The sequence below is a fragment of the Ambystoma mexicanum genome, chromosome 2q (assembly GCF_040938575.1).
Source record: "Ambystoma mexicanum isolate Mex_15411 chromosome 2q, UKY_AmexF1_1, whole genome shotgun sequence".
Taxonomy (NCBI): Eukaryota; Metazoa; Chordata; class Amphibia; order Caudata; family Ambystomatidae; genus Ambystoma; species Ambystoma mexicanum.
The window spans coordinates 568,082,037-568,106,444 of NC_090924.1; positions in this window are offsets into that span (position 1 = coordinate 568,082,037).

The window sequence follows — 24,408 nt, forward strand, 5'->3', positions numbered from 1 at the left end:
ACAAACCCTCCGCCACTCTCACCCTCCTCCCCCTCCCCCACAACTCCCCAACACACCCTCACACCCCTCCCCCACAACTCCCAACACACCCTCACCCCCCTCACCCTCCCACCAGAACAACCCAACACTAGTCCCATAGTGTCATGATTCCTGCCCCTCATGTCCCCAGCCCTCCAAGATGTCAGGCTGGAGCCAAGCCACATTCACCTAAATGGCCCTCAAGGGCCTCTCCATCCCTCCAAAGACCCACTTGGAGTCAGACTTGGCGCTTGTGGCACCAGACTCACTCTCTCCCATAGGATAACATTGGGGATTGGACTTGTAGTGCATTGATGGGGACAAGATGGATGCCCCCCCCATATTTCGGTTCCCAGAACTGCATGTGCAGTCTAGTCTTTTGGGTGTGGTTCAGCCCAGAGAAACCTGGGATACCCAGAGACTATATAAGCCACGCCCAGACTGAGAAAAATGCGTTTTGTTTTGTACATCTGCAGCGTGACACTCACCGTGTTCGGATCAGTCTCCAGTAGGCCTGCATCTTTCTTCTGCGCTCAGCTCCTCCAAGAACACTGTTGGGAACAGCCTTACCTTGCGGCGCTTCTGCCCATTATTCATCGCTTCTTCTCTTCTGCGGGCATCTTCGGCGGTGTCATTCCCATCCCGGCATGCCGCTGCCTAAGGAAAAGGGAAAAGAACAGAAAAAAGGCATTAGTAAGCATTCAGCAAATCTTTGCTTATTTTTAAAGACTGTACAAGCTTCAAACACTTACCTGAATCCCAGCCGCTCTGAGGGAACTCTGTCACCGGAACTTCTCATCCATCTGCAAGAGGGAAAATACATTCCAGGTTAGCGTGGAACCATCTAGAGGCGCCGCATACCACGCTTACTCACTGCATTTCTTCTTCATAACTGGCATCCACGCTGAAAACGTCGCAGCACCTAAAAGACACAGAAAAATAACCCAGTTCAATACAAATACGAAAGGGTCGCATGGCGCATGGCGCTCTCACTCTCCTTCAGCGCTACTCATCTCAGCAGCACGTCACCATCCCCGGACACCGGCCATCATCTAAGGAAGGAAAGGAACACAGTTAAAGAACTGTTCAAAGACTCATTATACTTACCTGTCCGTCACTTGCCAGTGAAGTAACTAGGCAGCAATGAGCCCGCATCAATCAACGCGCCCCTGCGCTGAAAGCAGGACGGAGAGCACACTTTCCAAGAAAACAAGGTAAGCTGTGGATCAAAGGGAAGGGTTGGACCCCGGGGAACAAGGGTTTCAAACACACAGAGACAATAGGGAGTTAAACTCTACCAATCCTGTGTTTCAGGCCCAGTCTCCAGTCGAGTAGACTTCAGGAAAGGGTTTGAGGTCGTAAGAGGTCAGAACAGGCTGAGTGACGTCCCCGTGGATACCAGGTGAGCGTTACAGAACACAAAGCCTCACATCAAAATCCACCTGGGCGTCATGGAAACGTCAGAAACTGACCAGTTAGCCCACATGTTGGGGCAGCTACGTTCCGAAGTACATGCAGCCAGGCAGGAGACCAACACCCTGAGGAGAGAGCTGATAGTAGCCAAAGAACGCACTGATGATTGAAGCCGGCAACTTCTCCAGTCACAAGCAGGGCATGCACCATTGCCGGGAAGCGTGCCCTCGATGCCAGGACCTTCAGCCAATCCTGTTCAGATAACCCTTCCTGGGGCAGTTCCCTTGGCCCCGCCCAAATGATTTACGGGGGATCCCAAGAAGTTTGCAACGTTCATGAACCAGTGCCGCCTGCACTTCCTTTGTAGACCAGGGGCCTTTCTGAATGACCAATCACGGGTTGCTTTTGTGCTATCCTACCTGAGTGGTAGCGCCGAGGACTGGTCGGTACCCTTTGTGGCCCAAGACTCACCACTTAGCATGTTTGAGGGACAGCTAGGCTGTTGAATGGGGTTTCTTCTGCATAAAAGCAGGGCCTTTGGGACTGGAACTTCAGAAGTCACCACAGGACCTAAAATCCAAAGAGGGAAGAAGCTGAGCCATCTGCAACGACAACACCACCGGTGGAGCCGTGCTGCAATGAACTCACCAATTTCCCGATGACAAGAGAAGATCTTCTGCTGGACGAGTCTTCTTCCTTTGAGCTGGTGGGATCAACCAGTTCGCCCTTTTCTCCTTCCAAAGACGTCTCTTGGTCGAATCGCCCGTGCCAAGCACCCCGGCAGCGACAAACTCCGCGGCTGGTTTCATCCCTGGGCAGTGCAGCAACTCCAAGTTTCCTCCTCAACGAGATCCTCTCTTCCCCTGGTCGAAACAATGAACTGCAACCACTGCCAGGAACAACTGCCACCGCTGGAGCTTCCTCTCTCTTGAAGGTACGGTGTCCTTCCTGGCCCCCCTTTCTTCGGTTTACCCAAGGTGACCCTTAAATCCTTGGCTTTCCAACTGGGTTGGCCCCAGACCTTCTAACTTTACGTCTTGAATCACCCCAACCTCTTTTGAACATTCTGCAAAGACTTTTAGTGCATTTTAAACTGTATGATCTTGGGCACATTTCGCTTTGCTCCATTTAAAATGGGCCTGGCCTATGAACTTTGACTCTACAGTGTATGCTGCCTTTACTTCCCAGCTTTGAACTTTTAAAAAGTGTTGGGAACTGTTTTATTTTTATGCCCTGCCTTTTTCTCTCCCTTTAACTTAACTATTAGAGTGCCATCTAGGTTACGCGCTCACATCTGTTTTAACAAATAGTGGTGTTTTAACTCAGACTTGTCTAATAGTTATCAAGGGAGGTGTCTATACTTTACCTGACTGTGTTTTAACTTGCTTTTGATTTAGAGTGCTAGTGTATTGCCGCAAGTGTGTTTTAAATAAATAATTATATACTTTTGATACAAAGCTCTGGTCAGTGTTTGTTTGCTCTACTGTGTCTTTAGCCCTATTGTGTATACTCTATATACTGCCCTACTCTTCTTGAGAGAGGTCTGACTGCTCAGCCACAGCTACCAGGTAAATCAGGGTGGTGCAGACTGCTACAACTTGGGTTTACTGCTTACTCCTGTAGTCTTAATCTTTTTGCAGTGTTGCCTAAGGGAATTCTGCCCAACACTGGTCTACAGCAGTGGGATTTGTATTGAGTATACATTTTAGAGTGCTTCTGATACTTTAGTGCAACTAACCACAAAGCTTAGCACCGTAAAAGCTATTTTTTAACAAGTCAACTATGTAAAGTTACAGCCAGGAGTCCCTTTCTGCAAAAACTGCTGATTGTTTAAGAGTTCTTTGTAGACATAAGGATCGTCCTGTAAAAGGCAAGAAAATTGAATTTATAGAAAGATTGTTAGAGAATCAAAGTCTGGGTAGTGGTTCAGAGGAGCCTACCTCCCGAGCAAATGGAAACCACAGTCATGAGGATGATATGAATCAAAGTAATGATAGTATTGTTGTACAGTTAGAAGAGGAAGAGGAAACTATTGTAACTGTTCCCACTGACCCTCTGCCTGCTCTAGCACCTCAGCCTGTGTCTACTGGACCTTTGCCAGGTCCCACATTAAGTCCTGCATTCACTGAACTGGAAAGAATGAGACTTGAATTAGAATTCAAAAGAATGAGTGCCCAATCTGAACAAAAGCACCAAGAACTGAGGCTCAGAGAAATGGAGCTCAAGCATGAGCTAGAGATGAAGAAATTGTTGAAAATACTTCTCTCCCCGGATCCTCTAGGAGTTCCAGTCCCAAAAGACCCCGGATGCCTAAAGAGATTGTGGGTATGTATGAACCTAAGTTGGATGTGTTGGATTGGTTGGCTATGTTTGAATATAATCATGGGCTCCAGGACATCACAGGGAATCAGTTGCTTCCTTGGTTGTTCTCTAGGCTCCCCCGTTGCATCTGATGTGGTAATGGAGTTGGGGGAGGTGGATAGGATGGACTATGAATGTGTGAAGCTAGATTTAATAGCTAGATTTGGGAAGACCCCTTCCCAGTACCTTAAGAGGTTTAGAACCCTCAAAAAGCATGATGGTACCCCTTGGGTTACCTGGGTGAGTGAAAGTTTGAAAAACTTAGAGGGATGGATTAAGGGTTACAGAGTAAACACCTATGAGGGAATTATAAATCTCGTTATGTTGGAGTCAATTTATGATGCCTGATCTCCTGAGCTCAGACAGAACTTAGCTGATTCACAGGAAATAGATCCTAGAAAGCTAGCTAAGGCTGCTGACTTGTGGGTTGCGAACAGGGCTACTCACAAGGTTTCAGGGGTCCCTCAGAAAAAGGATGAGGGAAAGCAGCCACCAAAAGTGCATCCAGAGATTTCTAATACCTCCCATACCAAAGAGGGCCGCAAACAACCAAATAACCAGGGTAATCCACCAGGGAAACCCCATCAGGCTAGTCTACCTTCTGGTCTCCAACCAGAAGGAGGTCATAACAAGCCACCATTCCAGAGAGCATTTGGAATATGCTATGTCTGTAAGGCAACTGACCACATCAAAGGAGATCCCAGATGTAAGGGAAAACCTGCAGGGATCAGCACAGTCTCCTTAGCCTTCACTCCTGAGGAGGAAGTACAAGTGGCTAGTGCTCACTTTGAAGTCTTTGCTGTAGACCCCTTGAGTCTTCAAGCAAGTGTAACCTTAGAGCCTATGGGTCTGATTAGCAGCCAGAATAGGGAAATATATGACTCCCTACCAGCACACTCTAAAATGTATTACATGTACAGTGTTCTCATCAATGGCCAGGATACTCCTGCCAGGAGAGACTCTGGGGCTAGCAGAACAGTAGTGGATGAAAGCGTTTTCAAACCTGAGGATGTGGCTAAGGCACCCAAAGGTCCCACTAGAAATTCTGGAGGGCCTGTCCAGATGGTTCCTATTCTACCAGCCCTCATGTATTGTAATAACATGACAGTGAGGATCCCTGTCAGTGTAAAGACTGAGGTGCCTGGGAGAGTCCTGTTGGGGAATGATCTAAAAACTCTAGGAGTAGTATCCAGTACCCCCAGGTCTCCCAGTATGGAGACACAGAACCTAACCAAAATGGCTGGAGAGGCCACCTTAAGGGACCACTCTAAGCATGTGTGAACCTCTACTGAGAACCCCACTACAAGCCCTGGTGTTGGTAAATTGACCCAGGCACATTTCAGGCAAAAATGTTAGGGAAATGGGAGCCCGAACCAAGCTCCGTCATTATTCCCTCAGTTTTAGAGTCTTTGACTTCCCCTGCTTCTGAGGAAGAGGTGGATAGACCAACTGGACCCCTACCTAGGCCTAAGAGAACTGATAATTCTCAGTGCTGGTGGAAAACCAGAAAAGAAAAGTCTAAGGCCAAAAACCTCAGACTGTTGGCCTTCTACTGAAGACTCCAACCCAAATCCTAGTATTGGGAGTGAAACTCCCAAAGTAGGTAAGGTAAGATCTAAGAGGAATGGGAAGCAGGTACATTGCCTAACCCCAACCCCTCCAACCAAGAGGCCTGAGATCCAACCTGCTCCCAACAGAGAGGTGGTGAGGAACCTTGGAGGCCTCTCTAGATCTAAGGGAATCCTTTATAAGGACCCCTTAAAAAAGCCTAACACAGGTTCAGAAGTTGTACCAACTTCTGAGGGACTGGTCAACCAGATCCACCCTATAAATTTAACAAGAAAGATGTGCCTCAAAGGGTTTGTAGGTCATATATCTTACAAAGGAAAACCTTTGATTTATCCATTGAACACATGCCAAAATGCTGATGGTCTCTCTAGGGTGTTTATCACCGACTAGAGGTATGAGATTCATCCAGGAGTGGATTCAATCCTCCTGTCCCTTAGTCTGGGGGGGGGGGGGTGTTTGAGAGAATTCTCTTATAAGGCTTTTTTATTTTTTTTATTTTTATTTTTTTAATGTAACATTAGTTTGTTCAAAAGAAAGACAACTTTAAATTACAGATTACAGATTACTGTCTTCTAGTATCCACACATACTCAATCACGGAAACCAAGGGATGCTCAACCTCAGACCAGGCCCTCCAGATTGGATAAATCTAAGGAGTCCTGAAAGTTTATGGTGGCACAAATTAACCGGGTGTTAAAACCACCAATCAAATAGTGCCACCATGCATCCATGTTTCCAGATAAAGGAGCAAAATGGATTAAATGCAGATTGCGCTGCTCAGCAATCGCCTCACAAGCAGTGATTAAGTGCCGTAATGATTCTGTTGCTTGATTACAGAAACGACATCGAGCCTCCGATGGAGATATCTCACGCCGCAGTATAAGGATCTCTTTGGTTTTATAGAGATTGAGGCGTAATCGAAGGAACATGTTCCTATGGTAGTTTGATGGAAATCTGTCCAGGAATTTTGGCAAAATGTCAAATTTGTTCAAGGCACTTCCAAAGTCTAAGGACGAAGCCATTTTGTTTCTAGCCTCCTCATTTACAATCCAATTGTGTTGGCGCAATTTTTTTTTGCCACTTGCGGTCTCAGGATTACGGTCTCGAGAGAAATGTCGGCATTATGTAAAATGCTAACCAGCTTGGCCTTCCACTTGCTTATCAAACCAGCAGAAGGGTGCTCTGAGACTGTCTGCAAAATTTCATATGGTATTGCAGCATGTATCAGCAGCATTTTTCTCAGAGTGGAGATGGATTTCCACAGGACTGTACCGTAGAGTGACTCAGTATATAATTCGTAACGTATCGCTGTCATTGACAAGTATTTTGGCAGCCTTAGGACTTTCCGCCAAAAGTTTCCCTCTAGCTTATTCCACAAAACCTGAGGTATGTTCCAGCCTGATTCACTTCCAAAGGTTATCGCAGGCGTCACTCTTTTTAGGTAGAATGTTATAATTGGCTTGAAGTAAAATGTGCCATATGCCGCGTGCAATTTGGCCCCTTGCAGTGCAAACATTTGCATACGGGCCACCAGATCTTGTGTCCAATCCCACTCACGAATCGAATTGTTAAATTGCACGCCTATATATCTTATGCTATTTGATATTTCCAGTTGTTTTTCCATTATTTGCCAGCGAAATTTATGAAGGCGTGCTTTCGAACCACATCCAATCACTATTATCTTCGACTTGTTGGAGTTGATTAGTAGGTCATTTAGCAGGCAGTAATTTTGAAACGCATTCAATAGTCTCTGGAGCCCAATTGGAGTGGAGTCCATAAGCACGATGTCATCAGCGTAAATGACCCAGCTTATTTGTTGGCCGTTTGCTAATGGCGGAAAAATCCTTTGATCCTTAAATGCCAGCGATAAGTCTGAAATTAAAAGTTTGAAGAGTAGAGCCGCAAGCGGGCAACCTTGCTTCATACCACTTTTTGTGACGATTTCGTCTGACAAGTCACCCTGCTGATTTAACCTTACTCTAAAGGACGTCTTTGAGTGGAGGGCAATCGAAGGCTCCAATAAATCTTTTGGACAATTCCAGTCGTTTCGTTTTTTCCATAAGAGGTTACGATTTATGCTGTCAAATGCCTGACTCAAATCTATAAAGGCAAAATACAGCATTTTGTTTCTCTTCAGGGCATCAAGTTTTAAACAGTTTAGGAGGACCAGATTTAGTTCAACTCCTACTCCTTTGGTAAACCCTGTTTGCCTGGGTGTCGCACACGGCAGCTTCAGTTTCCCAATTAGATAACCGCTTTTGCAAGAAAGCACCAAAGACCTTACCGATTGTGTCCAAAAGGGCAATCGGGCGATAGTTGTTAGGATCGTCCCGATTGCCCTTTTTGAATATTGGGACCACCACTGCTCTTAACCAAGACTCCGGCAGAACTTTTTCGTGCAAGATTCGTTCAAACAAGGAACTCATCATATTGGCCCATAGGGTTTTGTGAGATTTTAACATCACATTTGAAATGCCATCAGGGCCAGCAGCCCTGGATGCCTTTAACTTCGAGATTGCCCATTCAATGTCTTCTGCAGAATCAGCTACATTCCACCTTGTAGAAGATATTAATAGCGACGGTATAGCGATGCACTTGCAATCATCGAAAACAGCGGAAAAGTGAGCGACCCAGCTGGCTCCATTCACTCCATTCGCCATTGAATAAGTTTTATTCAAGCAACCATTATTGATTATTTCCCAAATGTGTCTACTGTCCTTCATAATAATCAATTTTAACATCTGTTCAGATTGAGACTGCAATCACATGGTATTGAAGGATTAAATCCAGTTGCGATATTTCTGGCGTCTAGATTTTATTTTGATGGTAGCATTTCTTGGATCGACTTTTTGCAGGAGCCTTATATCATCCCGTAGCTTTTTCTTTTCCTGGCTTATTGCTGCATTGAAAGGATGTTTTACTTCAATTGCAGATCCTTTGTGGATTGTATTCCTCCCTTTAAAGTAGTGTATTAACAAGGGGTAATTTATCCTTGAGGATATTGAAGGCGCTTTTTCCAGGTTGTTTGTCAACATTAGCAACTGAGGTGCACTCATTCGCAGCCTGTTTGCTCTGTTATTTATTGTTATATTCTCAAGATACTTAATTGGGACAGATTTTGTAGTTTTTTCCCAACTTAGCAGCACTATGCACTATGGTCACTCTTATCAGTCTTTTTTATTTCGAATGACAAGGTTGTTGCTAGAAGATTTTTAGACACCCAAATATAATCAAGCGTCTTTTTGCTCATGCCACTTATCCAAGTAAAGCCAGGTGGAATATCGCCACGGGTCACTCCGTTCAGCATTATGCACTCTCTTAATGCCATTTCTTTTTTCCATCTGACACCTCGATCCTGCAGATTACCATTGAACATACTGCCATCTTCCTAGCATTTAGATGTTGGCATATTTAACCAGGCATAGTTGAAGTCACCACATATTATGATTTCCGGATCATCATCTGCTAGAAGACACTTGTCAATTTCCACCAATACAGCACCAATGAATTTTGCTTACGATATCATTGCAGTATTCCAATATATATTGACAATCAATAGCACTTTATTCCTAAGAGGATAAGATTGTTTAATCTGAATTTTTGTTGCTTGTACGAACATATTCAGGTTTTCAGCAGATATCATCATCCAATCATTATTGTTCTTGATCATTGTAACCAAGCCAGCGAAGGGACGGCCGAAAAGGTTTTTTCCAGCAGGATTCAGAAGGACAGTGTACCCATCACAGCCAGGGCACTCTCGCAACCATGTTTCTTGTAAGCATATGATTGACAAATCCATCGGAAATTGCCACTTTCCGTCAAACAAATGTTTAAAGCCGCGAGTATTCCAGGATAGCAGTTGGTAATTTTCTTCGCTGCTATCCACTCTTAGCTAATAATCTTGTTGTTTTGCTGTTTTTATGAAAGGTGAATATTTAATGCTCATATGGTCCCACAGAACGTTCCTTCTTTTTTCATTTTCCGTTTGTTCCACTGATGATTGGTGTAGACTGACCTCGTCACCAGCATCAACATTTCTTATTTCGAAGCCGAAAAACAGGAAGTCATCCGCGGCATCCAATATGGCCACCTTGAGGGCACTAGAGTGTAGGTGTAAATTTACCCAGTCCGAGAAATCCTCAGACATGTATTCGACAACTGCAATGTCTTCTGATCTTGTAGCACGCAGCGTTGGGATACACTGAAGCAGATTTAAGATGTTCCTTCTGTTTAGATTTACCTCCTTCTGCTCTGGCAGAGCATTTTTGATTTGGATTTTCCATAGGCTTTTTCGAATTCTGTCCGGTCGATTTTTGTTAGATCTGTCCGATCTTTTATCATGTTTTTCGAATTGTGCAATACTCATTTTTGGATTTAATTTTCCCATCAGGGGATTAGGGAGGGCATCCGCCCCTCTTTTAAATACAATCGACTCTGAGCTCTCATCGTTGGCAATTGGTGTGAGAGAAGCTTTTGTGGGTATCTTAGGGACCTGCACAGCAAGGCTAGATGAGGTCATAAGTGACTCGCTTGGCCGCTTCCTGAGATCTTTACCAATTCTTTCAGCAATTGACTTTGGTACTACAGCAATATCAACACTCTCGTTGGTGGCATCATCGTCTATCGAGTAGGTTGAGTACTCACATAACTCCAAGGAAGCATCAGAACTTGAATCATTGTCATTACTGGAGGCGACTCTAGCTCTTTTTGCATTTGGCTGAGATGGTAACTTTTTCACCAGAGCCGGTTTGGGTTTTGATTGCCCCTCCAATCCTTTCTCCGGCCGCTTAAATAGGGACAGAGCTGGCGGAGTTGATAAGTTTCGAATAAATTTGTTCCTACAAGATGTACGGGCACGTTTGGCTACTTGTTTCTGAGATGTATGAGTACGAGAACCTCTTGTGCCGCAAGACTTTTTTTGCTGGGTTTGCTTTTCATTCACCTTTGTCAATACTGTGGATGGTTTGAAAATCCCAAAGGAGAGTGTTTCCGTTAAGTTCCTTTGGTCTTGTGCTTCAGTGCCTTTTTCTACCTGAGTCACCACATCGAGCATGGCAGGCGGGGCAGCACCATTGGCAAAAGTGTCTATATGAGCTTGCTGCGGCATGTGCGTATTATCCCCATCAGGCAGTACACCGTCGTTTTTGACGCACACCACCAAACTCTTAGCCTGCCCACAAGGGGTTCCTTTTATTTTACAGTGTGAACATCCCACATTGGTACTGCATGCAGTACCACCCAAGGTCGACTGATCCTTCTGTAAAACCTGGCCGGCCTCCAAGTGTTGATCCTTCATCAAGTTGGTTTGACAGCGTGGAGCATGAGGATAATCACAGACTGAACTCCTGGTTGTGGAGTTATTGTGTCGCATCCACTTTGTGCCCTCAATTACTGCATCCATTAATGCGAAATTCTCACTGTGTGACTGGCGCGCTAAGTCACTTAATCTTGTTTGCCATTTTAAGGAGTTTTCCGCTTCAATGTCCAATCTAGCGGCTATAACATTCGAGAAACTTTCTAAACTTTTCACTTTTACATTGATGTCCGCTAGCAAGGTCATTTGATCGGTAATGGCATCATGTATAGATTCATAAAGCTTCATGAATGGAAGTAAAGCGACTGATGTTGCAGCTAATACGTTATGTATTTGGATTCCTGCCGCAGTAGATATGGAGCTTTTAGATGGTTGGTCAGTTTTGATCGTCTCAGGGACAGTTTTTATCAACCTAGAAGATGCAGTAATCTTCTTATTCAAGTCGTCCACAGGTAGAATACTCGTTACAGCTCTTTTTTCTACATCGTCTGTACCAGATACCTCAGGGTTTTCATGTAATGATTGATGGAAGGCGTCGTTTGAACTGGACAGTAACGAAGTTTCAGATCTTTCAGTGCAGTTGTGTGTTTCGCTCACAGAACAACTTTTTTTCTGAATTTGAGACTTGCTTTTCTTTATGGACTGATTTTTCAAGAAACTGGTATTCAGACGTTCATATGTAGCTAGAAAGTCTGCTTTCAAACGAGCAGTCAAACGAGCTTCACGAGCCGAAAGATCAATAGAGTTTTGCTTTGTTACTGGCACAGATACTAGAAACAATTCTGAAGGAGCCCCCACGCCAGATTCCGTGTTCAAATCTGGGTCCTTACGATTGTCATTTGTGGGGCTATGGGCAACGCAGGTATTCTCGCCTTCAGTAGACGGCAAGAAAAGCGGGGGTGCGTCAGCCTTTCTAGACTTTTCAGCAGGATGGAAATTTCCCAGTAAGGGTTTTGCCCGACCTGCATCCTGCGGTAAAACAATTGGTAGGTTGATTGCCATCAGGGCTGAGTCAGTTATTTCAAATGGAGATGTCTGTACAACATCGCACCATCAACATACACTGAAGGAGAAAAAGCCCGGGACAATTCCACCATGCTAAGATCGGGGCTTGGCCTGTGAGTACCTGTGTTGCTAAGACAATTAGTCAGCTTTCTCAGGGGGGCCAACGATGTTTGTGCCAGTGTGGCTAATGACGGCACCGAGCCTTTGCCCAAGCAAGTAACCACCTCCAATCCGCTCTCAATGGCATACTCAATTAGATCTGCATGGGATTTTAACTCCACCGGGTGAACTGGGCTTACCTCCTTTGGGAGACTTGAAATCGCTTTTCTTCTGTAGATCAAGGATTTCTGGCGAGTCTGAGGGCCGTCCTTCGTCGTCATCATCATGTCAATCACACTTTCTTACGCTCCCAGCACTTCAGGGAAGGTGTCCAAAAGCTAAAGACCTGTGACCACGCCCCTCCACCGCCGAACAGCCGCACAACAGCCGGTGGGCTTTACTCCGAAGGGCTTCACGCCGCGAGGGTACACTCGCCCTGATTTTGATGGCAGGCAGTGTCACGTGTGCAGTCACGTGTGCGGCATGAAGCTCCTCCCCCTCCAGGAAATGAGAGTCGATGAGGCGCGAGTCAAGGAAACTCCCAGCGCTTTTCTCTCACAGCCAGCGCAGGTACAATGTTTACTTCCTTTTTGGAACAGGTTCTCTGTAAGGAGAGAGTTTGCGCCGCTCTGCTGCACTCGCCCTGATTTTGATGGCAGGCAGTGTCACGTGAGCAGTCACGTGTGCGGCACGAAGCTCCTCCCACTCCAGGAAATGAGAGTCGATGAGGCGCGAGTCAAGGAAACTCCCAGCGCTATTCTCTCACAGCCAGCGCAGGTACAATGTTTACTTCCTTTTTGGAACAGGTTCTCTGTAAGGAGAGAGTTTGCACTGCTCTGCTGCACTCGCCCTGATTTTGATGGCAGGCAGTGTCACGTGAGCAGTCACGTGTGCGGCACAAAGCTACTCCCCCTCCAGGAAATGAGAGTCGATGAGGCGCGAGTCAAGTAAACTCCCAGCGCTATTCTCTCACAGCCAGCGCAGGTACAATGTTTACTTCCTTTTTGGAACAGGTTCTCTGTAAGGAGAGAGTTATAAGGCTAATTTCCCAAAACTAGTGAGTCCCCCAGCAGCTTTGCTGGATTTTTGGAGTTTGTTTTTTTCTCCTGCAAAGAGTGAGACTCTTTTCCTCCCACTCTTAGGCATGATTTGAGGTATGTCTTTGACTTTGTATGTGCTTATGGGCTATGTTTTTTTTCTCCATAGGGTATCATCTGATTTTGTGTATGTATTACACAGCACCCTCAGTGCAGTAACACAGGGGTGTCATAGTGACCCCCAAACATAGACTCCATACCCTGGGACTGACTATTGTCTCCAAGGGCATGTAAAGTCACCATTGACTTTACTAGTCCAAAATTGTGAACGGAACCAGTACAAACCATCATATTGTGGAAGTACTGGAAGTGGTTAATTATATTGCCCCTGGGTCTGTTTTCAAGGGGGCACTGTCCAGTCCCCCCTTGTCGAGTTTCTGGCTGGTGGCAGTGGTTACCACGCAAAATATTCCACCAGAATATTTCCTATGGGATTTTCCCATTGAATTTAAACGCACCACGTTTTGGTGCAATGTTGAAGATACCGCCGGTTTATTTATTTATTAATAAATCAACGGTTGGGTCTTTTTGCCAGAACTCTTTTCTAAAATGGCGTTCGTGTCCATCTCTGTAACTGTAACCAAGGTCGAGTCCTTTGTTCCACTTTTTGGTGGGCTTCTCCACAGAAGCCCTCGAAACGGTACCACTCTGTCTGGGTTCCACAGGAATGTGTGGGGAGGGGAATTGGCACCCTGGACTGCGTTGCCTTAGCAACCCAAGTCTCACTCTATTTTGATTAGCCCAGTGGTGAGCCACCCGGCTCACAATTTAGCATGTTTGAGTGACAGCTAGGCTGTTGAATGGGGGTTTTACTGCATAAAAGCAGGGCCTTTGGAACTGGAACTTCAGAAGTCTCCACAGGACCTAATAATCCAAAGAGGGAAGAAGCTGAGCCATCTGCAACGATGACACCATCGGTGGAGCCCTGCTGCAACAAACTCACCACTTTCCCAACAACAAGAGAAGATCTTCTACTGGACGAGTCTTCCTTTGAGCTGGTGGGATCAACCAGTTCACCCCTTTTGCCTTCCAAAGACGTCTCTTGGTCAAATCGCCCGTGCCAAGCACCCCGCGGCCGGATAGCCAAGCTTCACCACTTTGACCGCAAATAAAAGGAATGCACCTTTTAACCGCCAAACTCTGCGGCTGGTTTCATCCTTGGGCAGTGCAACGACTCCAAGTTTCCCCCTCGACGATATCCTCTCTTCCCCTGGTCGAAACAATGAACTGCAACCACTGCCAGGAACAACTGCCACCGTTGGAGCTTCCTCTCTCTTTAAGGTACTGAGTCCTGTCTGATCCCCCTTTCTTCGGTTTGCCCAAGGTGACCCTTAAATCCTTGGCTTTCCAACTGGGTTGTCCCCAGACCTTCTAACTTTACTTCTTGAATCAACCCAACCTCTTTTGAACATTCTGCAAAGACTTTTAGTGCATTGTAAACTATGTGATCTTGGGCACATTTCGCTTTGCTCCATTCAAAGTGGGCCTGGCCTATGAACTTTGACTCTACAGTGTATACTGCCTTTACTCCCCTGCTTTGAACTTCTAAAAGTGTTGAGAACTGTTTTATTTTTATGCCCTGCCTTTTTCTCTCCCTTTAACGTCACTATTAGAGTGCCATCTAAGTTATGCGCTCACATCTGTTTTAACAAATAGTGGTGTTTTAACTCTGACTTGTCTAATAGTTATCAAGGGAGGTGTCTATACTTTACCTGACTGTGTTTTAACTTGCTTTTGATTTAGAGTGTTAGTGTATTGCCTAAAGTGTGTTTTAAATAAATAATATAACTTTGCTTCTTGAATCACCCCAACCTCTTTTGAACATTTTGCAAAGACTTTTAAGTGCATTGTAAACTATGTGATCTTGGGCACATTTCGCTTTGCTCCATTTAAAGTGGGCCTGGCCTATGAACTTTGACTCTACAGTGTATACTGCCTTTACTCCCCTGCTTTGAACTTCTAAAAGTGTTGAGAACTGTTTTATTTTTATGCCCTGCCTTTTTCTCTCCCTTTAACATCACTATTAGAGTGACATCTAGGTTACGCGCTCACATCTGTTTCAAGAAATAGTGGTGTTTTAACTCTGACTTGTCTAATAGTTATCAAGGGAGGTGTCTATACTTTACCTGACTGTGTTTTAACTTGCTTTTGATTTAGAGTGTTAGTGTATTGCCAAAAGTGTGTTTTAAATAAATAATATAACTTTACTTCTTGAATCACCCCAACCTCTTTTGAACATTCTGCAAAGACTTTTAGTGCATTGTAAACTATGTGATCCTGGGCACATTTTGCTTTGCTCCATTTAAAGTGGGCCTGGCCTATGAACTTTGACTCTACAGTGTATACTGCCTTTACTCCCCTGCTTTGAACTTCTAAAAGTGTTGAGAACTGTTTTATTTTTATGCCCTGCCTTTTTCTCTCCATTTAACGTCACTATTAGAGTGCCATCTAGGTTACGCGCTCACATCTGTTTTAACAAATAGTGGTGTTTTAACTCTGACTTGTCTAATAGTTATCAAGGGAGGTGTCTATACTTTACCTGACTGTGTGTTAACTTGCTTTTGATTTAGAGTATTAGTGTATTGCCTAAAGTGTGTTTTAAATAAATAATTATATACTTTTGATACAAAGCTCTGGTCAGTGTTTGTTTGCTCTACTGTGTTTTTAGCCCTATTGTGTATACTCTATATACTGCCCTACTCTTCTTGAGAGAAGTCTGACTGCTCAGCCACAGCTACCAGGTAAATCTGCGTGGTACAGACTGCTACCAATTGGGTTTACTGCTTACTCCTGTAGTCTTAATGTGTTCCCTAAGGGAACTGTACAGGATTCTGCCAAACACTCCGGAACTTCTCATCCATCTGCAAGAGGGAAAAAACACTCCAGGTTAGCGTGGAAACATCTAGAGGTGCCGCATACCGCACTTACTCACTGCATTTCTTCTTCATAACCAGCACCCACGATGAAAAGTTTGCGGCACCTAAAAAACACAGAAAATTCACTCAGTTCAATACAAATACGAAAGGGTCGCATTGCACATCGCGCTCTCACTCACCTTCAGTGCTGCTCATCTCAGCAGCACGTCGCCATCCCCGGATGCCGGCCATCATCTAAGGAAGGAAAGGAACAAAGTTAGAGAACTGTTCAAAAGACTCATTATACTTACCTGTCGGACTCTTGCCAGTGAAGTAACTAGGCAGCAACAAGCCTGCATCAATCAACGCGCCCCTGCGCTGAATGCGGGACGGAGAGCACACTTTCCAAGAAAACAAGGTGAGCTGTGGATCAAAAGGAAGGGTTGGACCCCGGGGAAGAAGGGGCCCAATCACACAGAGACAATAGGGAGTGTTTCAGGCCCAGTCTCCAGTCGAGTAGACTCCAGGGAAGGGTTTGAGTTTGTAAGAGGTCAGAACAGGCTGAGTGACGTGTCCGTGGATACCAGGTGAGCGTTACACATAGGGTCCACGTAGCCCACATGTGGCTGGCAGTAAAGTCACTCTGCGCTCCCAGAGCCAGGGGGAGGCATGTCCCATTGGCGCTGCGCACGGAGCGACTGACGGAGCGGGCTGGTCTTGGTGGAGTTGTCATTGACGGTGTTTCCTCATAATGAGGCTGTTGGCCAGGATGAGCAGCCTCCAGGGCATCGGCTATGCAGCCGAGCACCTCCCAGAGGCAGTTGGTGCTTTCCGTTATGGACTGGCCCAGTGCCCTCAAATCAGCATGCCACTCCTCCCTGGCCTGGCGATTGTCCTGCACGAATTCTGTTATCAGGGCAGTGAGCTGTTCAGCCCGCTGTGCATCGGCAGATGAAGCAGTGGCCCTGCTGGGGATCGGGCTGACATGTCCTGCCGGACTTCCTCAACGGGACTGTACACAGGACTGCCATGTCCCTGTGTCTGTCCTTGGCCAGGCTGCTCCAGTGTGTCGTTCTCACCAGAGTCACTGAAGGATACCTGGGGGTTTGAGAAGTCTTCAGGGGTGTGCATGACTTCGACAGTGTCGTCCTCAGTTGCTCCCCAGATGTCATTGGGGCTGTCCTCAACTTCGAGGGGGACCGTGGCTGCCACCTCCCCAGCCACACTGGACTCCTTGCACCGTGGCATTGGGCAGGTGTCTGCGGCAGTGCAGGGAGAGGTGGAGGTGCGGTGGTGCACACTACACGGGCCTGGCTGGTGGTGTATGTCCCAGTGATGTCCTTGTCACTGGGAGATGGCCCTTGCCTTGGCCCCTGGATGTGCTGGGCCGTTTGCTTTCTTGCTCCTCACTGTCATGCTCACTGCCTGTGGGGGTGGAAGAGAGGGGCGGCATGAGTGATGTTTGGATAGCCAACATTCATACATGGCTACGATAGCACATTCAGACAATTGTGGGTAATCGGCATTTGTGTAGGGAATGGCACGTCATGCATATGTCGGTGTAACTCATGTTGGCCAGGTACTGTGCTGTCTAACATGCACACTGTTTACATCAACTACCCTGTGTGCCTCATGGTATGAGCAACTTTGTGTGGTTTGTGTCATGTATGTTACGGCCTTGCACCTGGCACTGGCTTGGGTCTCACTTGCTTCGGCATGATTTACAGGGGGGGTGTGTGTGGCCGACCATGCCGTGACTCATTGGCCAGATGTTAGCAGTGACTTTCATAACATTTGCCTTAGCAGTATTTACTTTGGACACTCGCCTCCATCAGCGGATGACGTTGTGCCACACTCCATTTCTCCAACCCCTTCAATGGATTCGGCCCCTATCATTGGCGCACATGTCTCCTCCCACACCATGGGCCTCATGCTGCTGAAAACAGTGCCAGCATGCTTGTGTATGGTATCTACAAGCATTTTCAGCTCATCTGGGCTGAACCGATCCTTTCGGAGGTGGGCAGCTCCCTTCTTTGGTGCTTTGGGCACTCCTGGGGGATTATTGGTACTTTCTGGTCGCTCACCAGTGTGCCAGGGGTCCTGTGTGGTGAGGATGGCAATGGATTGTGTTTTTAAAGATGGCTGCCGTGCTCCTTCCTGTTCCTGTGCGATGATGCTATTTCCGGTTCCGCAATTTAACGGTGACTGTAAATAGCGGTGACCGCTATTTACGGTCACTGCTAATGCCGCGTTGGTCTATGGTGGTAGTGTTGTCTATGGTGCAATTCATGCCAGTAGGGGGGTTTTAGGGCCCTTTTGCGGCATGGCGCTGGGTCTCTTACTGGCATGGCCGAAATCTCGTGCCCGCAAACTCGTAATAGTGCACTTTTAGCGGGCTACTGCCAGCTCGGACACGCTATTTGCGCCATGCCGGTAAGGGACGGTACTTACCTCCAAACTCGGAATGAGGGCCTCTTTGTCTTATTTCTTTTTTAAAAGTCAGTTGGGATGTCTGCGGACAGGGCGGGTGTCTGGGATGTCCATAATTAACCAAAATGAGGGTGTCCTAAGGACACTATACCTGTCTGTACCGTTCCCAAGCAAGATAGAACTGTTCTTAGAACACACCCGGTGTCCGGTATGTCCGTAATTAAACAAAATGGAGGTGTCCTAAGGACACAATACCTGTCCGTACTGGACACAACCAAAATGGAACTGGTCTTAGAACACATGCGGTGTTCGGGATGTCCGTAATTAAACAAAATGGAGGTGTCCCAAGGACACTATACCTGCCCGTACTGTACGCAAGCAAAATGGAACTGTTCTTAGTACACACGTGGTGTCCTGGATGTCCATAATTAAACAAAATGGAAGTGTCCTAAGTACGCTATACCTGTGCGTACTGTACGCAAGCAAAATGGAACTGTTCTTAGAACACGCGTGGTGTCCGTGATGTCTGTAATTAACCAAAATGGGGGTGTTTTAAGGACACTATACCTGTCCGTATCGTTCGCAAGCAAGATGGAACTGTTCTTAGAACACACCCGGTGTCTGGGATGTCCGCAATTAAACAAAATGGAGGTGTCATAAGGACACTATACCTATCTGTACTGTACGCAAGCAAAATGGAACTGTTCTTAGAACACCTGCGGAGTCCGGGATGTCCATAATTAAACAAAATGGAGGTGTCGTAAGGACACTATACCTGTCCGTACTGTACGCAAGCAAAATGGAACTGGTCTTAGAACACATGCAGTGTTCGGGATGTCCGTAATTAAAGAAAATGGAAATGTCCTAAGGACACTATACCTGCCCGTACTGTACGCAAGCAAAATGGAACTGTTCTTAGAACACACGTGGAGTCCTGGATGTCCATAATTAAACAAAATGGAAGTGTCCTAAGTACGCTATACCTGTGCATACTGTACGCAAGCAAAATGGAACTGTTCTTAGAACACGCGTGGTGTCCGGGATGTCTGTAATTAACCAAAATGGGGGTGTCCTAAGGACACTTTACCTGTCCGTATCGTTCGCAAGCAAGATGGAACTGTTCTTAGAACACACCCGTTGTCCGGGATGTCCGCAATTAAACAAAATGGAGGTGTCATAAGGACACTATACCTGTCTGTACTGTACGCATGCAAAATGGAACTGTTCTTAGAACACCTGCGGAGTCCGGGATGTCCATAATTAAACAAAATGGAGGTGTCGTAAGGACACTATACCTGTCCGTACTGTACGCAAGCAAAATGGAACTGTTCTTAGAACACATGCGGTGTCCGGGATGTCCATAATTAAAGAAAATGGAAATGTCCTAAGGACACTATACCTGTCCGTACTGTCCACAAGCAGCATGGAACTGTTCTTAAATCACACGCAGTGTCTGGAATGTTTGCAATTAACCCAAATGAGGGTGTTCTAAGGACACTATATCTATTCGTACAGTCTGTAGAACATCTACGCACATGCGCACCACACTCATAAGTCCTACGAACATCGCGCCTGTCCGTCACACTTGTGTTCACTTTTTTAATTAGTTTGAGGACCCGAACACTGTCCGTAGAAAACACGCGCGCATGCGCACAACCGTTCCGGTGCATTTGGTGTCCTGCGGACACCCGTTGCCTTCGCGGACGTGTTTGTGATGTCATCATGTGACCGCACCCACGCTGAGCTTGTGTCCTGATTTGCGGACACTGTCCGGGTCCCCGAACATTTTAAAAGTACTGTTTCAGACAATCCAAAGTATTTTACAGTATAAAAATTAACCATCGCACATGTCCCAGACAATGTTCCTGGCTTTCTACATACTTTTGGAACTTTTTGGACCTTTTTGGGGTGGTCGATCTGTCCGCGGACAACGTGGCTGGCCGCAGAGCCACCCCTGCACCCCTATTAAAAGCCACACCCTAGAGGTCATCCTCATTGTGCTTCTGGGTACCTGACAGACATTGTCCATATAAGCTTTTGCTAATCTTTCTGATTTTCCTGCTCTTGCTGCTTACCAACAGACCTGATGGTATCTATGCTTGCTGCTCCAGCTGGTGCTACTAGTGCCTCAGCACCAACCCACCCCCTCCACCACCATCACGTCCCCAAGGGCCTGCAGAGGGGAACAAGTATGAGGATGTAGAGGAGAAAGAAGAGGATGAGGAGGGTGAGGTAGTGGAAGTCCCTACTACCAGCACTTGCCGTGAGTCTTTGGTGTGGCAGTTGTTTACCATTCATGGTAACGTACCAAAGGCACGTGCGAACAAGGTCACCTGCAACCAATGCAAAATGGTGCTGAGTCGTGGGAGGCCTGGTTCGTACAGCTTTCATACGACATCCATGAAGTGACACCTAAGGTCATTCCACGGTGGGGCCATTGGCAAGGTTGCACCTTGTGATCAACGTAGTAGGTTGAGTTTCTCTAGAACATCCTCTGTTTCCGCTACTCTCACCACAAGAGACACTCCTGTAGGAGAGCGCATCCCTCCAGCTGCCTCACAGCCATTCACGATACTGTTGACCCTTACCTTTCGAGGGTCACAGTATTGTGTATGTACTGCGAGGCAGTACTCTGCAGGGGGTAGAGTCTTTGAAGTGCTTTCGAGACTGCGGTCACGGAGCACCAGAAGACCTGCTACCTACCTAAGTAAGGCCCACTCTACATCGTCCTCTCTCCACCTGCCCTTTCTTATCCCTGAGGTTGGTGTCCCTTCCTTACCCTCTTTTTCCCTCCTCTCCTAGTGGGTTGTGTGTAAAAAAAACAAAAAATATAAAACAAACCCCCCACCCCAAAAAAAGGCTCTCTTCAGAGCCGCCTTTCACAGTTTAAAAACAGAAGTGGCAAAAAAATGGAGCAGGGCCTTCTGCATTTTTAGAAGTCCGTGGACAGTTTGCGGACATATAAAATGTTGGGGTGCTGCCCTAGCAAAACCATTGCACTTTTCTCTGGGAGGAAGTTGTGGCTCTGAAAAGAGCCTTTTGGTGGTGTTTTTGTGTGCTTGAAATGGTCAACACCTAGTGCAAAATAGATAGCTGTAATTCCAAAAAAGGTTGCAATCCATTTTGTAAATTTCTCAGAAAAATCTGATTGCCAGCATAAGTAAGCACTTCCACATGTGGGAATCCAAGATCTACAGCTACTCCACAGCTTTTTGTATGCACCTCCAAACAAAGTATCCATGAGTCTCCCAAAATCCAGATAATCTGTTTTCTGAAACACACAGCCATAGCTTTGTTCTTCTCTCATGAAAAATACTTTCAGTCAATGTCTCTCCTTACACAACACACCCAGTAAACTTTACTGACCAATCCCTTGCTCTGCTCATTCTCATTTGCATGCATCTCCACCCCAAAATCCCTGTATGTAATAGTATTATATACCATTAGATTTAGTATTAGTGCTTCTCCTCACCACTAGCTTACTTTCTTCTGTCATCTGAAACCCAGTATAGTAACACACAAATAGAAGAATAGCCTTCCCAACTAGTTGTAGCTGCCCAATACACAATCATACACCACCACATACATCCTTACCATCACACACAGAAACTCATGCACACAGCACACATATATTGCAGAACAGCCCAACCCATAGCTTCTTTTTTTTCAACAGACCACAAAGAATGACTACTAAAAAGCAAGTCGGTAGAAAACAAAGCAGAAGTAGAGCAAATGAAAATAAAAGTGTCCAAAATAGGCATCAATCTCTAGCAGAATTTGCACAAAAAGTTCACACAAAACAGCTAATACAGTCATTAAGCGAAACAAAACAAGCTTTCAGTACAGAAACTTTGCCTCCTCTATCAAAATGTAAAACGTAACAGAAAGTGATTAAGAAGAATTCAGCTACCACTACTGCTAACACTGCTCCAATAAATCTTGATGTAGTGGCAAGTAACCATACCAAAAAAAGCATAAAATGTTCTGCCACAGAGTCCTTCTGAATCTTATAAAAACAGGAGACAAATCATGCCCAACCCTTAAAACCTACCGTATAAAATTAATCGTAGAAGCTTTGATAGACAGTGCAATCTTTCTCAAAAGGAATTTATTTATTTTAGTGTTAAACAGAATGAAACCACTAACAAAACTAACTACTAAATTACAAAAAAGACTTCTCAATAAATGGATTGTAAACAAAAATTACTTCTTAAATATCTGTGGAGGTGAATGGAGCACGAGCACAGAACCATATTTCAATGAAGAAGCATACAAACAAAAGCAAACAAACACAATTGCCATACATAGCAGTGGACAAGGGCACCATAATGCAGCAAGAAATACTGCTTACAGTATTTATAGTATAGTATAGTATATCCCCAGAAAATTCAGTATCACCTCTCCATTCGACTGAACCAGAACGTCCAGTATACAAATGGCCATGCACGTCAATGTGTAACATTGCCAAAAAATCTTCAAATCTTTACGCCACTTCCTCAATCAGTATGTGAAAGGCAAAGACAAAATCAAAATGAAACTGCTACAAAATATGGATACCTGTCGAGTGCGCAAATACACAGGACTACAAGGACATTCATTAGCGTGCATTTCAGGACTTATTTGCAAAAGCACCTTCCATCATATCAAAATGATATGAACACATCATTCAACTATAAGAAATCTAGTCTATAAACTGTACTATGCTAAAAGTCCTGCTTTAGCACTAGCCAATTTAAATAACCATATTGTACATGGTAGAGCCAAAGACCTACTCGAAGAAATAGAGCATATCCAGAGAAAATATTTTGGAAGTGAAAGCCACTTACAAAATGCATTAGCTTTAACAAGAGAGTAGCAACAATTGTACAGATGGCAACCTTCTACTACACACATACAAAAAAGAAATACTAACATTTAAAAGTACATCCGCTGAAGTACCAAACCATGTGTCTGTGTGTTGCTGCAGAACTTTTTATAAAAGCAACACAAAAACTGTATATGTAACATACAAAATAGAAGACAATGAAGATTCCAAATGGTTTGAATTAGCTCTCTACCTTGTAGCAGAAAACAAATATGAAATAACTGACTCTTAATACTTTGCAGTTACTGCACTACAAAATATGACAACAACCAAACTCCTTCACGTGCTATCACAAATAACTTAGAATTATTCCCACTACCAAAACCCCTGCAAGAACTCAATTTATATGAGAGCATCATAATTCAAACAGTGCACCCATTTCAAGAAATAATACACCTTCAACCAAAAGTGGCTACTTTGCCACGAACGGCATTTGTGGCAAAGTAGTTTATTTACCATTAGATCTAAAAATAAATGTGTACACTCTGTGAGTGCAAAGTCCAATAGAGCAATCTTTAATTGTCTTAGTACATAGTGTACCAACAAAAGACAAAAAAAAAATTGGCAACAACTTGTCCAGTTACATAAAGTTAGACAAGCCTTGCAATATCTAAAAGACAATAATGAATACTACAAAGACATGAATATTGAAGAAAACTTAAGGGAAACAACTGAAATAATTCAAGAGTCACCAGAAACTGGTCAATTCGAACTTCGATATCCAGCTAGAGTATCCAATATTTTAGACCATTATACAATTGATCCATTACACTCTTATGAAACCATAGATGATGCACTAGAAATGTACCAAATGCGACAAACCAAAGGATCAACAATCAGCATATGGGAAAAACATATAGAAGCACATGCTTTTCCTCTACTCTTTCCTACTGCGAAAGGAAGAAGGTATGATGATAGATGCATTCAGATAACAGCATCAGAATACCGCTCGTTACAAATGTATTTTGAAGATCCCAGATTTAGACAAAATGTGGAATACATATTTCACGTACTCTTTGAAAGTGAACTAGCAACTCTATGTTACGGGGTTGCAGAGACATTGGAATCAGGAACCCAATTTCAAAATATGTCAGCTATGCAATTACTACAAAAAGTACAAGAAAAAGATGAGGTGTTACAATCAAGCATTACAAATCTGTTAGCAAACATGCATGGTACTAAAGAGTACTGGTTCCAACGTCACGGAGATGTACTTTGTATGATAAGAAACCTTGGCCCACCCACTTGGTTTTTTACATTATTTCCAACATCGCTTCATTGCTATGCTACACTGCATTTGTAATAAAACTGTTCCTCCCCTCGGAAAAGTGCAATACTTCTTTTGGAGAAAATAATACCAAGCCAGAGTAGCACCACATATCTA